We start from the raw sequence: 19,126 nt of genomic DNA, 5'->3' as shown, positions 1-19,126 counted from the left end.
CCTCATCTCAAGCTTACTAAAAACAAAAAAATGTTATATTGAGCTGTCCTACAAAGCAAAGACCTCGTCGACAAACTTAATAATGTTTTCTTGTTCTCTTCAAGTAAAATATTTGAGTAATTCGTTCTCCAAGACAAAGTGAATTTTTTTCCTTTACACTTGGCAGCTATTCAGCTTGTATTTACAAAGTGTGCACGTGTAATATTTTACAAGTTTCTTGTATTTCAGGAAGCATTTTATAGTGCCTAGTTATAAGTCAATTTCAAGGTTATCTCAAACTCATGTGGACAAAGCTTATGAAAAACTTTACGAAATAATATTTTGCTCCCTGCCTGCGCATGTTATACCTTGATTGTTAGAAATGTGCTGCAATACAGATGAGAAAATCTAGAAGAAAATTAACGCTAATTGCCCCACACATAATGCGTTGCAACTCGTGCAGGTCTTATGATTTGATTGTAACCTCGTCAATGGCACTGCACATGCTCGAGGGCCAGCGACGAGATTACAACTAGGCATTAGATGTGCACGATATATAACCAATTTTGTGTGGCGCAATTTGTGTTTTTTTCTAGATTCGCACTTTTACATACTTCCGCTCTATTGTGATAAGTTATGAAGAAGCGCAATGGTGGAATAAGAAAAAGAACGCTGAAAACTGGAAAACAACAGTACCTTTACTTCAGCATAACGATGAGAACATATTGTGCTGATGTCACAAGCGCACTGAATGAACTAATTGAAAAGCTTGACTAAGAAATAAAAATAAAGGTTACGATTGGAATGCTCCTGTTAAACGTACACATAGAGCTGGTATGTAGTTTGGTAGGTGTGGCGTGTTTCATAGGTCCTTTATAATAGGGTAACCTGTAATGTATATGCGTGACCCCATTTAGGTGCACTGATCCTGAATTTAGGTGCACAACCTGAATAAAAGGTTTGGACGGGGAACGATAGTTTGTGTTTAGAAATAACTAATGCTTTGATCGGAATTTCTTCATTTGTTTTAAATAACTATAGCCTCTTCACCGGTGTTTCACAAATAAAGGCCACTTTGGGATGGGATCTGCTACGTGTACGTAGACAGAAACTACGGCTTAAACTGTTGCACCAGATATATTACTTTAACACAGGAATCAATCACCATAGCTACCTTGTTCAAACCCCAACACATCTATTTGCTGTTACAACAGGAAAAATATATCTGCCTTCAAATGCAGATCTAATACTTTTTTCTACTCATTCTTTCCAAAACATTAGGAGAGTGGAACAGCTTAAGTGACGAGTAGGTTAGTATAACAAATAATGATTTTTTTCTATGCTTAGAAATTCTCCTTGCTATATGTATGTTCTGTGTTTATGAAATTGTATTTCGGATTTATTATTATGTTCTGATAAATTTGACAGTGTTTTTTATGTGCGTTCATGTATTTCACTGCAAATTGATTTGTACGGACTGTTTTTTTTTTCCCTCCTCCTCTAGGTAATGCCTATATGGCGATGTAGGTACTCTGTAAATAAATTTCTAGGTGTCGTATAAATGCAGCTGCCTCGCAATTAGTTGATTCTTTCTTATTAAAAGAGACCAATTAGATCTAATCCACACCGGGGTTGGCTTCTGCGTTTATAAAACAGGTTATCCTGAATTGTACGGATTGCACTTGGGTGGCACATACGGAGCTTCCCCGTATGGTGGTTATGCCCATTACGGAGCGCCATATGGTGGCGTATACTACGGATCACACCCGTATGGTCTTTACGGTGTGTACAATGCACACGTTGGACACGGCGGACACGGCGGATACGGTGGATATGGTAGATACGGGGCATGCAACCCGTATGGAGGAAGTGGCACCTATGGGTATCACGGAGAAATTGGCGCCTCTCACGGATGGGGTGCCCCTTCGCATGGGTCAAGTTCAGGAGTAGCTGTACCGAGGGCCCTCAGTGGCTCGGCTGCCGAAGCAGCGGGAGCACCTGGCAGCACACCCAGGTGAGAAGTCGTCCAATTGTTTTAGTTCTGCAAGATAGATTTTTCTCCCCAGCTTCGTTGTCGCCTTTTGGTAAATAATGGTTAAAGAACGCAGCAAGTCAAAGGCGAATCATTCATGTTTCCCTTCACGGACTCAGAGAAGCGTACTGAGTAAGGGATTTTCAGTAATGACCATGACGCGTAAAAACCCGAATGGCAAGACAGCCATGAACAGCGCGCATGTGTATTCCTAATAATTTATTTTGGATTAAGAAGCCCTACAGCATATATGAAATGTACACCGAGACACAACAACCGAAGGGTTAGGCAAATGGCATCAGACAACACAGCACTTTCCGACGAAAGATTCAAATAGCACTCAGAGGCACAAGTGGAATAAGTTTCACGGATATTAAGATCACTTGCACGCTTGCCAGTGAAAAATAGATAGCCGAAAGGATTCAGAAAAGTGCTTATATAAAATAAGTTTTATGACCTTTTCTTATTGGAGAAGTATGTTATCGGGAGATAAGCGATTAGTTATTTTGTTTTTCTATCATTTTTGAAAACTTGAGATGGTAAAACTGAATAGTTCGAGGGACTAAACTTGCATGTAATTGCGAGGTTGCCCTTATCTTTATTATTTTTCGTTATTATTTGCAGCGCTTCACCAGCTACCTCAACGTAAAGCCTGACCAGCATGATGACGGAAAGGCGTCGGACTACATGTCGCCAACGGTACCTTGTTTCGTTGGTTTTAACGAAAATTATTAGTTTACGGACACGACATTAAATTTCTGTATTATTGAAGCTGCATTTATTAAAGTGCTTGGAGTTTATTCAAGGTTGAAAGAATTCAGGAAAATCGTACACATGCAGAGTCGGAAATGATTTCCTGCAAAGGAGTGAGCGAGAAGTTGCCTATGTGGTAATTCTTGATATTCAGCAATCTTGCGAGATGATTGACGCGTATTGGAAATACTATCACAGAGTGCTTATCTTGTTCTTAACAGGTAACTCGTGTAGACTGCTGTGTAACTGACAGCTTAAAATTCACCGTGAGGGAAGCACTGCAACGTCGTTTCCTACTTTTATCAAATGCTAATGTTAGTTAGCTAATGTTAGTTTCCTTTTTTAGATATGTGGAGAAAGAAACGCTGGAATAAATATTCCCGAGTAAAAAGGGTACATATGTAATTCTTATTGTATTGTTATCAAGTAAATAAGCAACACTGCTATCTGAACGGACGTTCGACAAGCACCACAACCAAATTAATGCAGGTAACTGTTGATGTACTTAGGTAGTTTACAATCAGTACCATGCGCTCTCAGTTTGAGGGTCATTGGAATGAATTTTGCAGCTTTTTTTTCGGCGGCTTTGCGTAATAATCGCACGCTGAAAGAACGTGCATATCTACAAAGTTCTCAATGTCTAGTTTCGTTATTTCTGAGCTTATGAAGACTGAAATATTAGTATGCTTCACCTATGATATGCAAAGAGCATGGTTTGCGTGTTTGTTCACCGTGAAACTGGGGCAAATGTATTCGTAACATACAAGGTAGGCGTGTCATGTTACTTACGTCATGACTTCTCAGGCCTTGTTCATTATACACTCATGTTCTTCTATGCCCGTTTGGGTTATAACTGTCAAAGAGATAGCTATGAGTTCACCAAAACGCAGGAAGCTAGCTGGTTATCTAGCTGGCTACCTATTACGTAAATACGCTAGCCTTGCGTCCATAGCGAAAGCAATCAAATATCAATTACGCTCTCCAGAACTGACGCTGTATGGAAACTCCGCATTATTGCTCGCAAGCGCACCACGTCGCAATAGAACGAACCACGTTTCACCCGCGCATGATTATGTACCTTAGAGCCAACCCTCAGTCTTCGACTTCCTTCAGAACATCGCTGACGAGACGATCTAATGCTGTGCAGGTTATGATTGGGTGTCAAATTCACCAATGCACATGAATTCTGCATAGGAATGGCCAAAACTGCTACATGTGACCATTGTGTCAGTGACGAAAACACTTGGCATATTCTGAGCGAATGTCCAAAATTGCCCGCAGAGACAGTCACTATGCAAAGCGGCAGACCAACTGGACAACCAGACTCTTTCGAAAGAAAGAATCCTGCGCTGCCGACAGGACTTAACGTCCCAGAACAAGGCTGTGAAGGCACTCATGCGCTTCCTGCGTTCAACTGGTCTCTCCAAACTACGGTGATCGGAACGCCCTGCTTGTGTGGGCATGTGTTTTTTCCTAATTTATTTTATACCTCTCTATATCTCTGTCCCCCTTACGATCCTCATTTCGTAAAAATTGCACAGAGTTGGAAACCAGTTCTTCTAGGTTAGCCTCCCTGTCTCTTCCTTTTATTTATTTCTCTCTACATATAATGCTAGCATTTCTATGCCGACTTTACTAGATGATAAGGGAATAGTAAAAAAAAACCCAAGTAGTCTGTTCATAACAGAGTATCCGAAAAAATTGGCAGATCCCACGTACAGTGAGAATCGATGATATGCGAAGCGCGAATGAGAAAGATTGATATATCCTTTGAAATTAGCACAACGTTACGAGGTGCATGTAAATGATACCGTACATGACTTCCGTGTCACGTATTATCATGTTTTGGTGTGTCGTTCACCTTCGTAATCTATTCACGCCACGTGATACCAAATTTAGTATATGTGGAGCAAGCGAGACGGTCACGAGCAAGCTATGAGCGTGGTATGTTGTCATGTTCTTATATGGCACGCGAGTCAGAATTATCATGTTTGCACCAGTCATAAATTTTCTCATTCATTGCCATCACGTAACACCAAATTCAGTATATGTGGAGCTAGCAAAACGGCCGTGAGCACATCATGAAGGGCCCAACATAGTCTAATGTAGCGTTGACGAGCGGGCACGCTGGGTATACAGTGACGCTACGTTAGCGAAACACGTGCACTCTATAGTCTGACGCCAGGAGCGACCGGCGCGACCAGCGTCCATTGGCGCGGCCCGACGGTAACCAGCGCGAAGTGCGACATGCTGCATTTCGCGCCTATGCGTTACCCAGGCAATACTGCGTCTCCCTCTTCTCGTGACGGAGGGACACCTAACATGTTGAAACACGCCTGCGTCAAAGCAACACAGCGCGGTGCGCACCTGCAAGTATATGGCAAGACCGGTGCCTGTTGTGGCAACGCCAGCGTGACGCAACGAAATAAACGCCGGCGAGCACGCACACCGCGTCACGTCGAAATGTATTGGCGCCTTGACTCTGGCATGTAGTCATGCTCTCACATGACACGCTTCTCATTATTATTGTGTTTGCACCAGTTACATACATTCGTAATCCATTGACGTATCATATTACCAAATTTGGCATATGTAAAGCTAGCGAAACGGCCATGAGCACATCATGAGCTTAGCATGTAGTCATGTTGTTACATGACACGTATCTCATGTTTGCCATGTTTGCACCGGTATCATGCCTTCGTCTTCTATTCACGTCCCGTAAACCAAACTTGGTAAAAATGAATCTAGCGAAATGGCCACCAGCACGTGATGAGCGTGACATGTGTACATGTTGTTACATGACAGTATCTAATGATTATCAGGTTGGCACCAGTCACATACCTTTGTCATTCATTCACGTACCGTAATAGCAAGTTTTGTATATCTGATGCAGGCGAAACGGCCAGGAGCGCATCATGAGAGTGACATGTAACCATGTTGTTACTTGACACGCATGTCATGATTTTTGTGTTAGGGTTTGTCGCTTGTGTTCGCCATGCCATCTTATCATACCATTCCAGTTTTGCAACATGTCGTGTGAACAGACCACCGCAAGAGCTGCAGGACCGTGAAATATGAATTATGACATTATTGACAAACATAGTATGATTTTTATGTTATGACCAGTCATATATGTTCTTCATACAGTCATGGTATACATACCAAGTTTGGTATCGATACCATTATCGAAACAGCCAGGAGAGCTAAAAGTAGTAGGCGGCTAGATAGATAGATAGATAGATAGATAGATAGATAGATAGATAGATAGATAGATAGATAGATAGATAGATAGATAGATAGATAGATAGATAGATAGATAGATAGATAGATAGATAGATAGATACGCTCAAAGGCACTAAAGTTCGCCAAGAAATGCTCCGCATTTAAAAATCCGGAAGGCTATAATGGGACGCGTCGCTGACACCACTGAATGCTCTGAACCAATTCTGGCTGGTGGAGAGAGCTCAGGAGTGCGCCTAAGCCACGTCTATCTGAAATAAGATAGTCGCCCACCTCGGTGTGCAAATAATGTGTGCCTAATCGTGAAATAAAGCTTAAATCTTTCTCTATGCCGACTTCTCGAGAAAACTGTCCACCTGTTGGTACATCAGCCGATCGTATATCACAATCACCGTAACAAAATAAAAGAACATCAATTTTCTCTCCTAGGTCGACTTTCAAACCGGCTCCTCATGGTCACGATGCGAGTGTATCAAGCCCTATTCTGCACGTATACACTTCGAAATATGTACAGATGAGAACTACATGAATGCGTTTTACCCGCGGTAGAGAACAACAGTACCAAGATGACGCCTCATGTTGGTTTCGGTGAACATGTTGGTAGTAGAACGTAAGACCTCGGTGAAATCAATAGGCAGAAATGAGGAGCTGAACTCGCCATTGAATAGACATGTCCCTTTTGGTGCAGCGCATTCAAATACCCGAGAAATGGGTGAGCCATGAAATCGTGGAGCTCTTCTCCACGTCGATGCAGCCCACACCTACAGAAAACTTGTTGGAAGAAACGTTTGCATCATTGCTTGATGAAGAACACATCGGCATTTCGCCTACGTAAGGCGAAATAGCCTTGTTAGTAATTACCAGAAGAATGAACTATTATAGAGAACAAAGTTTTTAGTCAAAGAACACTTTACGAACTTGTGAAGTATGTGCTTGCATGAGAGCATGTCGCAGGTGCCTTAAACGATTCACCAAATGCGTACCGACCTTGAGAGATAGGCACGCGTTCAGGGGGCAGGTCTAAACTGCGATTCATGCTTGAGGTCATTACGTTAGACGAATGGCTTTATTAAACAAAAACCAACTTGGCCGAAAGGGGATATCAGGGTACTGCTATCGTTGCATTGAAGTGCATTGCCTTCAAGTCGTTTATTTCGAGGTTTGTGAAAACTCCTTGATTTCATGATGATGTTGCAGAAGAACCACAAACAGGTTGTGCTCTGCGCACAAAGCTCTTGCCATTCAGTGGAGGTGAAATGACAATTTTATTACAAATTGAGCCGCTTGCGCTTGTTTGTCTCATCTTGCCCCTCGTGTCCCGTACTACAATGAGGTTTATCCAAAAAGAGGCGTTACAAACCTCTTAACTTTCAACAATGGTTACGCGTAGTCCAATACGTGAAAATATAGAAAATGACGACCCTGTACACTTCGGAAAAATTAAACATTTCTGAACTTGAGATAACAAACACGCGTTTAAATGGTCACAGGTTGAGGGTGCCAGGGGGCTAGCTTCCTATGGTACGTACACGAGGGATGAGGAGACGATGAAATACCGAAGAGTTGTAGGAAGAAGATAAAAGACACCAAGCCGGGGCCCCACGGCCGAGAAAGATTACGAGCTGCTGGTACCCACAAGAAAGCGCAACGTGTATGCATCGCTCAAGCAATTTTCAGTTTTCATCTCTCCTTTGTTATGTGCTTTTAAAATGAGTGAACTTCTGTCGTGTATTGCGCTGACTGCAATATTGACAAGCTAGAACCTAAGCAAATGTAACGCTTTCAGTGAAGCGTTGACTGAACAAAGTCAGCTATTACGAAATTTTCTTCCACTTTGGCAAAGAAAATATATAAGGTTACCCCTCATCAAATGCTAGAAGCGGCAGTCTGATCGCAAAGTCTTGCCTGACGGAAGCATGTTAAGTGGAGTTCAAGGGCATATGTTGAAATAAGAAATTATGCATATAACACGTAATTACTCGGCCGAATTTATGAAACGTTGTAAGCTAAAAGAAAATCGCGTTCTTTTTATGCTTTAGTACAATACATGTCACCTGAGCGTGTTGCGGTTCCTCATTTAGGCGAAAGCTCCCGTGTGCCTCAATTATTGTATTGTCAGACAATCTTGATTAAAAATAAGTCTCACTGTTCTCTATACAATCAAGGAAATGGCGTTTTTTTTTACAACAAAACCCATCTCGCGGTGTTTCATGCTTTTTGCGTTGCATAGTAATTCCTCACATGGTGACATGAACGCAGAAAGCATGATTGATATGTAGGGTTTTACGTCCCATTACCCCAAATGAATATAAAAAAATGGCAGATCCCACGTACAGTGGCAATCGATAATAAAGAAGCACGGGTGAGTGAAGGTGATAGGTCACTTTAAAATCAGCACAACGTTAAGAGGTGTAGGCAAGTTTCGCTATACACTCGGGGAGGTGCACGTACACAGAACACACAAATTTTGTAGTAGAGCTTACACTTTCTTTTTTTGTAGTGGAGGATTTGTCGAACAACGTGAGTTCTAATTATTGAGTGGGACGATTCATAAGGACAATTGGTGTCAAAAAGACATGCTTAAAAAACTGTAAAATGTTCAGGATACGGGGTGAGTTTGAAAATGAACGCAAGTGGAGAAGCGAATGAAGAGGAGGCTGACGCCAAGTGTAGGCAATGTAAGGTTGAGGAAAAATGGACCAAATGATGGTTGCCTAAAGTGAACTGCTCATGAGAATCACCAAGCTAGAGACTGCGTTGGCGGCAGAGCAACAGACAACGAGGGCAATTGGAGAAAGGCTGAAGTCCACCGAGGAAGCGAAATCCAGGGTGAATACAGGAGCGGCCGACGGAGAGAACGGTAGGGCACCGGCAACCAGAACGGAGGATAAGAAAGAGCAAGCATGCGCGGAAAAGCAGGTTCAGCCGGTTCAATGGTAACAAGACCCAGCTTCAGCGAAGTAGTGGTGGGTAGGGAGAAGACAAAGCAGCCGGCGTCACAGTTGCAAGTAACTCCCAGGTGCAGGACGCTCCAGCTGAAACATGACTTCTATGTCACGATTATCATGCTTGGACGTTTCATTTACCTTCGCCATCTATTAGCGTCACCTTATACCGACTTTGGTATATATGAAGCTAGCGAAACGGCCGCGAGTGTCCTATGAGCGTAGCATGTAGTCAAGTTTTTCATGAAATCGATATCATGATTATCAAATTTGGACGTGTCATTTACATTCATCGTCCATTCACGTCCCATAATACCAAATTTGGTGTATGTAGAACTAGTGAAACGGCCGCAAGAACGCTATAGGCATAGCATGTAGTCATGTTTTACATGAAACGCATATTATCTATATGATGTTTGGACGTGTCATTTACCTTCGTCAGCTATTCCCTTCCTGTGATAACAAATTTGGCGCATGTGGAGCTAGCGCAATGGCGGTGAGCGTGTCATGAAGGGCCCATTATACTCCGACGCAACGTTGACGCACGCGTAGGTTGGGCGCAGTGACGCCACGCTATCAAAACTCAAGCACTATATAGTGCGACGCCATGCGCTACCGGCCCGACCAGCGTCCGTCGGAGTGGCCCAGTGGCAACCTGCGAGAAATGCGACATGTTACATTTCGCGCTGACGACGTTACTTAGACAGCACCGCGTCTGCCTGTCTTCATGACGGAAGGACACCGTGTGCGCTCAAACGCGCATGCGTCAAAGCAACGATGCGTGGCGCGCGCCTACGAGTATATGGCATAAAGGTCAGTGGGAAGATCTACGGATCTACTGACAACTGATTTACTAATCCATTAATCTACTGACCACAATGAAGGTCAGTGGGAAGACCCACTGATCTCTGCTAAGGGGATATCGGTGCCTGGCGTGGCAACGCCGGCGTGACGCGATAAAGCGAACGTCGGCGCGCACGCGCGCCGGCTCAAGTTGAAGTTTATTGGCACCTTGAGTGTGGCGTGTAATAATGTTGTTACATGATATGCATCTCATGATTATCATGTTTGCACCAGTCACATATTTTCGACATTCATTCACTTGACCTAATACCAAGAGAGAGCCAGAGAAAAAATGGCAGCATATCCACGGAGTGAATGATGGAGAGTGAGGCGAAGCATTCGTCCGTCCATTCGTCCGTCCATTCGTTTTTGCTTCCGTCCGTCCATGCGTCCATCTGTGTGACCGTCCGCGCGTCCATCCGCCCGTCCGTGCTTGCGTCTGTTCGTGCGTCCGTCGCTGCGTTCGTCTATGCATCCGCCTTTGCGTCCGTTCATGCCATCCGCCATTCATCGGACATTCCAAAGACTAAACGAGAGGTGGCACACCCACACTTTCTTACGGCTTGCGCTTCGGGTCTACTTCCCACCTTTCACCACCTCGAAATCATAGTATATACTGGTTCACTGTATTGATGGCACTGCGGCCCAACGCTCGCTATACCTTTCTAAAACCAAGGAGGTTACTCCCAGCGAGTATAACGTAGCGACCTTTTCCTGTCAGATAGTGCTCAATGTACATGCCAATGGCTGCTAATGGGGAATGAGAGACAGGAGAATTCGGCTTTTAGCTAACGCGCACACCGCGAACTTTTTATTGTTCAACAAAGCACAGGAGAAATCTCCCACCTGCCGGGCACGACCTTGCAGGTCAAAATGTAACACTGGTTACACACTACGACTACGACTGTGAGGGACAAACGGGTGCCGCTTTAAGGAGCTTCGCCCCTAATAAGGATGAAACAAAGGCAGGGAGGTTAACCATGGCTGAGCCTGGTAGGCTACCTTGCACTGGAGAGAGGGTAAGGGGAATAAAAGTTAGAGAGAGAAAGAGAAGAGAAACGTCACTCATGCCATTGAAAACACGGCAGTTATGGGCTTAACATCACAGAGGGTGAGTCAAATATGTTTTTTATTCAATTGAGCACATTCGTTGCAGTAACTTGTATGCGTGGTTCTATGCACCCCAAAATCTGCCGAAGAAGTCGGCCGCTTGTGTTCACAAGCAGCAGACTTCTAAAGACTTGCGAGAACTGGAGTCATGGTGTTAAGCAGTTGCAACACGCTTTGAGCTGTCGGAGTCTGCATCTTGCTCAGCAGCGCGTGCACAGCGCTGACCAGGGTGCTGACTATGCCGATAAGTTGTCCTTCATCCATCAACTTATGAGGTACCAATGAATTGCCCCTCAGTGTTGAAGTCCGATTCCTCTCATCAGGCGCTTGTATCTTTAGAAGCTCTGGCCAATCGCCACCTGCATTGCTGGTAGAGGCATTGTTTCCTTTAAAATGGCTGCGTGCTGACTGTATTATAATGATGAAGCGTCAGCTCCACTGCTAGCAGAAGTGCCTTTGTTCTTGGAACCGACAGCGCTCGGCCAGAGTGGGGGAGGTGGAGGCAGTTTTGGACGTGCTTCGCGAGGCGACGAGATTTTGGTAGCTTTGGTGCAGCGCCGGCGACGGGATTGTCGTCGCATAATAGATGCAGCTGCTTCTCGGTATGAGATGTCATTTCTGGCCCTTTTATTCAGTATTGTTAGCTTCTTCCACATAAAAATTGGCAGATCCCACGTAGAATGGGAATCCATGATATGCGAAGCACGAATGACAAATGTTGATATGTCATTTTAAAATCAGCACAACGTTACAAGATGGAAGTAAACGATGCCGTACATGAATTCTGTGTAATTTTGATCATGTTTCGATGTCTCGTTTACACTCATCATATATTTACGTCACGTGATACCAAATTTAGTATTTGGAGAGCTAGCGAAGCGGCCGCGAGCATGCTACGAGCGTGGTATGTTGCCACGTTCTTAGATGACACACGTGTCAGGATTATCATGTTTGCACCAGTCATATATATATCGTCATTTATTGACGTCAAGTAACACAAAATTTGGTATATGTGGAGCTAGTGAGACAGACGTGAGCACATCATGAAGGGCCCATCATACTAGAATGTAGCGTTTACGCGCATGCACGCTGGGTAAGGCGACGCTACGTTAGCAAAACGCGAGCACTCTAAAGTCTGACGCCAGGCACGACCAGCGTTCATCTGCGTGGCTCAATAGCAACCAGCGCGAAATGCGACATCATGGATTTCACGCCGTTGCGTTACCCAGATCAGTGCATTTGCTTCTTTTCGTGAAGGAGGGATGCCGGACGTGCTGAAACGCGCATGCGTTAAAGCAACGCAGCGCGGCGTGCGCCTGCGAGTATATGGCAGGACAGCGCCTGGCGTGGCCCCGACGGCGTGACGTTACGAAATGAACCACGTCACGTTGAAATGTATTGACACCTTGACTGTGTCTTGTAGTCATGTTCTCACATGACACGCATCTCATGGTTATCTTGTTTGCACCAGCCACATACCTTCGTCAGCCATTGGCGTCACGTAATACCAAATTTGGCATATGTGAAGCTAGCGAAATGGCTGCGAGCGCATCATCAGTGTAGCATGTAGTCATGCTGTTACATGACATGCATGTCATGATTATCATGTTTGGATGAGTCATTTACCTATGACGTCTATTCGCGTCACGTAATACCGAGTTTGGTACGTGTGAAGCTAGCGAAACGGCCGCGAGTGCATCATGAGCGTAGCATGTAGTCATGTTTTTACATGACACGCAGCTCATGTTTATCATGTTTGCACCAGTATCATACCTTCGTCATCCATTCACGTCCCGTAATACCAAATTTGATATATGTGACGCTAGCGAAACGGACACGAGCGTATCATCAGCGTGGAATGTAGTCACATTGTTACATGACACGCATGTCATGATTGTCATGTTAGGCACTGTCGCTTGTGTTCACCATGCAAACTTGTCACACCATACCAGTTGTGCAACATGTCATGTGAACGAAATCACCGTAAGAGCGGCAGGACGATGAAATGTAAATCATGACGTTCATGACATACATGACATGATTTTCATGCTATGACTAGTCAAATATGTTCCTCATACAGTCATTCCATGCCACACCAAGTTTGGTATTGGTTTCATTACCGAAACGGCCAGGAGAGCTAAAAGTCGTAGGCGGCTAGATAGACACGCTCGAAGTCGCCGAAGTTCACTAAGAAATGCTTCGGATTAAAGGACAGTCCTTCGAAGAGGCATCATGTGGCCCATTGCAGTTTGAGCACTTCAAATTCGTGGCCTTGCACGTGTCCTTGTTGTATTGCCCAGTGCATCGGGAACAGATACTAGAGTTCGTGCACACAGCATTTACGTGACCTAACTTTATGCACTTCCAGCACAAAAGTGGTTTCGGTATAAAGGGGTGAACTGCGTGTCGGAAGCGGCCCACTTTCACGTGTGATGAAAGTGATTCGCCCATGTAATTCTTATGCATAGTGATGTCCCGATATGACATATACTTGTAATAATGGCATGTTCTAAAACCAGCCTAATCAAGACTGTTAAGTCCGAGTTGGTAATGACTTCGGCAACATCATATATCCCCCCAGTGCTCACTTTTTTGCCCAGTGGTATATGAGAGCGGCCTTTCATCCCATTAAGGTGCCTTACTTCACGCAATCTATCAAGTGCAGTCACAAGATTGACGTCAATCGCTAGAATTTTCTTGTGGCTGTTCATTTTTACTTCCTTTACTTCATTTTCGGCACCAGTGCCTGTAGCTGTACTGACACGGCTTGCCGGTTAAGGCATCTCAAGTTGTCACTAGGGATAACTGGCATGAAAAGAATGGTTAATACCTCGGTATTCCGCGAAGATCGCTTGTCGGCTCACTCAAACTGGGTGACGGGCTAAGAAATAGTCTCTTTCCCTTGTGGTTTCTGACGAACTCGAAGTGTCCATCCCCTGATTCATCACTGCTGACGTTGTAGGGTTCGGTGTCATCAAAATCAGTCTCACTCTCGGAGCTGTAGAATTTCCTGGAAGCAACACTCGTGGTCATTTCGGTGTCCGGTAGTCTTCCGTGGAGCTCTACCTCCATCGCACACCTGCAAAAGACCGCGCTTGAAAGGCGAACTGAAAATTATTTACAAAAAATCATAGAACTCAAACACTCGGCGCTCTGCCACACCGGCACTTCCTCGTATGTGAAGGTAGCGAAACGGCCACCAGCACATTATGAGTGTGGGAAGTAGTCATGTTGTCACATGACAGGCATCTCATGATCATCATGTTTTGACGTGTCATTTACCTGTGTCGTCCGTTCGCGTCATGTATACTGAATTCGGTACATGTTAAGCTAGCGAAACGGCCGCGAGTGCATCATGAGCGTAGCATGCAGTCAAGTTTTTATATGATCGAATTTCATAATTATGATGTTTGCACCAGCTGCATACCTTCGTCATCCATTCACGTCCCGTAATACCAAATTTGATTCCTGAGAAGCTACCGAAACAGCCACGAGCGCATCTTGAGCATGTCATGTAGTCATGTTGTTACATGACTCGCATCTCTTAATTATTATATTTGCACCAGTCACATACCTTCGTCATTCATTAACGTCCCGAAATACCAAATATGTGACACGCATCTCATAATTGTGATGTTTGCGCCAGTCACATATCTTCGTCATCCATTCACGTCCCGTAATACAAAATTTGGCATATGCAAAGCTAGCGAAACGGCCGCGAGCACATCATAAGTGGGGCATGTAGTCACGTCGTTACATGACACGCATGCCATGATATTGATGTCAGGGTCTGTCGCTTGGGTTCGCCGTGAAGTCATGTCATGCTATACCAGTTTTGCATCATATCATGTGTATGAAACCACCGCAAGAGCAGCAAGAGACATGTCGTCTTGACATTTATGACATACATCATATCTTGATTTTCATGTTATGACAAGTCAGCTCTGTGTATCATACAGTAATGTTATATCATGCCAAGTTTGGTATCGATACCATTATTAAAATGACCCGGAGAGTTAAAAGTCGCAGGTGAATAGATAGATAGATAGATAGATAGATAAACAAATCGATAGATAGATAGATAGATAGATAGATAGATAGATACGCTCTAATTCGCCGAAGTTCGCCAAGAAATGCTTCGCATTTATAACGCCGTAGTGGAGGACTCCATAAGTTTTGACTACCCGGGTTTTTTTTAACGTGCACCTAAATCTGAGCATACAGACCTACAGTATTTTCGCCTCCATCGAAAATACAGTCGCCACAGCCGGGATTCGATTCTGTGACCTGCGGGTCAGCAGCTGAGTACCTTGCCCAATAGACCACTACAGCGGGGTGCTGAAAGCAGCAGAGCGATAAATTTGGGTTCATACATTGCTAATTGAATCCCTTGTTCATCATGAAGTGTTAGTGGAATGACAGTGTTTTTAGCCAAATCACTGCGTATTGTGGAGACATCAGGACGAATTTCGCCCCACATACGCAAGGCACTAGAGCAGAGCTACCGACGTGATATTACATTTTTATTCGTAACAATATGCTTTGTTGTGAAGTCCAGCACACAATTGTGTCAGTATCGCCTATCAGAACTCACAGGTGCAAGCTCTCGCTAAACGTCAGCGACCAGTAAACAATAAAATCCCTGCTGCGCGTACACGTGCGCGACAGTCACTTCAGCATTGTTATTCTCGTTTGTAGACCCACAAGGCATTGGACGCACTGTTCGGCTTTTTGAAGGTGACTGGCCAGCGCAAACACCTTTGACTGTGTGACGCTGTTCGCAACCGCTCGTCTATTTCCTGGGTCTGTTTGGTCGACACTCTCTACAGCTCATCTTTCTGTTTAACTTGTGTGTTTACCCTTCTAGTGACATGTCACCATTTTTCTCATCCCTCCATTCTCTTTCATTTTTGCAGTTGTGGGTTGTCTAGGCTATCATGCATCTAAGCCAGACCCATTTTTCTCCCGCAAACCAATGACATGTCATGTATTTTTCGTGAAGAATCCAGTAGCACAACCGGTGCTAAATCAATATCTACGCTTTACAAGTAGCATTGGATGTTCCTTTAAGGCGTCCAGCACTAGCACCTTTGTGCCATGTATTTCGTTTCTAGAATACTACCTTGGTTCTAACTTTTACTACATTTACGCGTTAAATCCCTCCATTGCTTTGTAATCCATCGCTTCGTTCGCAAAGTAGTATATGCACATGCGCAGTGTGTTCAAAAAGTAAGCAGAGATAATCACTAATTATTACCTAGCAGTAGGCAGCAGTTAATGAACAAAGTAGTAAAAAACCGTCAATATCCGTTAAACTGGTAATATCAATCACGCACCCTCTTCTTCCAGTTCTTTGACGATTTTTTGAAATACTTAGGCTGCACCACATTTTAATAATATTCATAAGTTAAGTTGTCGAACCATGCATAACGTCTGTCATCTCAAATATCTTACATAGAGCAGCATTTTCAGCTTGGGAGACCACCAACTGAAAGAAAATAAATTCAAGAAGCAGGGAACCTGGCGAATTATGGGAAAAGTTTCCAGAGGAAGTTTCTTTAAACTATTCTTAGCTGTTTTTTCGCGTACGTTCCCGTGATCCCTCTAATTCGTGATCAATGTTGAATATACATAAAACTTGTCGGTATCTTGTCGATAATTTCTCCGACTGTGAAGTGGAAATCTCACGTGCCCAAAATTCGCGCTTGCTCAATCACTTGCTCGTTTTGTGCTGTTCGGAGGCTGTCTAAGCATAATTTTTACGTGGACAGGTTCGTAGACACAGTGAATGCAACAACACGGAAAACAACGGGGACGAAGAAAACCACAAGTTATCCAAGCGCGTATGTCTAACATATGCCTATTTTTGTCTTCATTCTCATCAACGTGTTTCCCCGCAAAATACGTCCACCTGAACGTGGTTGCGTGTCAACTGACATGCATCAGTCTTCTCAATTTTTTGACCACTACTATGACCCTGGGATTTACATTCAATGATTTATAGACGGCTTTTTGAGACTTTCGATAGAGTTCTGCTTCGGTATAGCCAAACATTCGCAAAAAAAAAAATCTTGATGCAGTATCACAGCTAACGTGCCGTCACATTAAGACTATCTGGAATACGACAAGCAATCACCGCACGTAATCATTCAGGATCCGCTGCCACAAACTGACACTTTGCGATAGCATACAGACACACAGACAATGAACTTCAATATGGTCCTGAGGTTTGACAAGAAACGTCCTTCATAGGTGAGGAGCCACCCACGTCGGGACAAGCAGGCCGTGCCTGACCGCTGTGTCAAGCACCTTCTGGACGACAGCAGAAAAAACATTAACGCCAGCACACTAATGCTACCGTGACAGCTCCACCGAAAAAATATTGCCGAGCCTCAATGGAGAAAGTGTGAAAAATTCAGTCGCTGCCCTATACCGGGAAGATGGGGGCCAGCGAAGTTTAAATTATGACTGCCTGACTTACTGCCTGACTTACTGCCTTTCTTTCTTTTTAAAGACAATAAGCTTTCCTGGGGACCTCCGATGCAAAAATTTTGGTTTATTTGTAGCTTTGTCTGTTTGTTCAATTTTAACGGCACCGGGTACTTCAAACGGCTGACCGCATCCGCAGCGCTCAGCAATGTTGCTCAAGGTTTAGCGTTCTTTCTTGTGCAATTGTCAATTAAAAAGCAATTATTGCGCATGTCTGGGACACCATAACAACAAGTATATATTCTGCATGTGCGTCTTTTACTAGAAAAGGCATAAATAAGTATTTTAAGTACCGTAGCACTTATCACGCTGCGCTCACCATGCAACACTTGCACGAAACGATAAGTGTTTATAAGTGTTTGCAACGCTTTGCTAACACTAGACGGTGGTGGCACCTACCCGTAGCCTTGCGTTCTATAACTTATCACCTCTGAGACGGGCGGGCACACCCGTCTCAGAGCCGCGCACTTCGTTTTTCAAGAAAGCTGCCAGATGGCGCTCATGCCTCACGTTTGACGTGATTTGATGCGTTCGTTCGTCTCCGCTGCGCGCTCAAAGCACTAACGCACCGCCTCCAAAATACCAGTCATCGATTTTCTTGCGCTGAACATCGATTAAATGTTTTGTTCACTCTCTCCGCACGGAAGACTATCGTCTTTCGACGACATTTGCAAATTAGCATGCAAATACGGGGCCAATTTTTTTCTTGCCTCAATCTTTCTTTCTTCTTTCTTTTTTTTCCTATTATCTTCCCTTCTGCTTTCTTTTTTTTTCTAAATTTTCAATTGTACAATGTTGCTTCCATTTTTTTTTCCTTTCTCCATGCCGCAAAGTGTGCCACAGGCGTGTGGAAGGCATTCGAACCACTCATCAATTCTGCCAACTGGCAAGCATGTGCAGCCACGTGGGTGGTTTTAGAGACCATTCAGTAAATAGTCTGTCAAGTTAATGGAGCTCTCTACAACTCCAGTAAAACTTTTGTGCGGAAGCAAAAATGGCGCAAAGTGGTGCTCTCACTCACAGTTTTCTTGGTGTACTTGTATACACGTTCAGAAACATGATTAGAAAAAAAATACACAGCATATCCCCGTAGTGCATGATGATGAGTGAGGCGAAGCATCCATCAGTCCGTTAGCGCTTCCGTCCATCCGTTCATTCTAGCTTCCGTCCGTCCGTGCGACCGTCTGTGCAACCATCCGTGTTGCCACCTGTCTGTCCGTGCGTCCGTATGTTCATGCGTCCGTCCGTGCGTTCCTTCGTCTCTCCAGGCATCCTTCCATGCATCCGTCCGTGATTCTGTCTCTCCCTCCGTCCACGACCACCGGTCGGCCCATCTAGTGCACCCTCCAAGTACCACCATCTCGCATCTTTCCATCATATATTCATGATATAGAAGTGCCGCCACCTAGTGGACACTTCAAGGACTAAACGAGAGGTGGCACGGCCGGACTAGGGGAGCGGCACGCGCGCGCTCTCTTACGGCCTGCGCTTCGTGTCTAGTTCCCTTTTCTCAAGGCCACCAGTTCAAGGCACTGGGGCACAAACCTCGCTAAATCTCAGGGATTTTAGCGTGGGACCTTCGGAGTTTTAACAGAACATGCTAACCTCGCTAAAACTTGCTAAAATCAAGGAGCTTACGCCCAGCGAAGTTAACGTGGCAACCCCTTCTGGTCAGATAGTGCTCAAGTGCGTTCCGCTTCGATAGTCCGGCCGTGGAGGTGGCTACCTACTACTA

Source organism: Rhipicephalus microplus, unplaced genomic scaffold (genome assembly GCF_043290135.1).
Source record: "Rhipicephalus microplus isolate Deutch F79 unplaced genomic scaffold, USDA_Rmic scaffold_104, whole genome shotgun sequence".
Lineage (NCBI taxonomy): Eukaryota > Metazoa > Arthropoda > Arachnida > Ixodida > Ixodidae > Rhipicephalus > Rhipicephalus microplus.
This window is presented reverse-complemented; position numbering follows the sequence as displayed.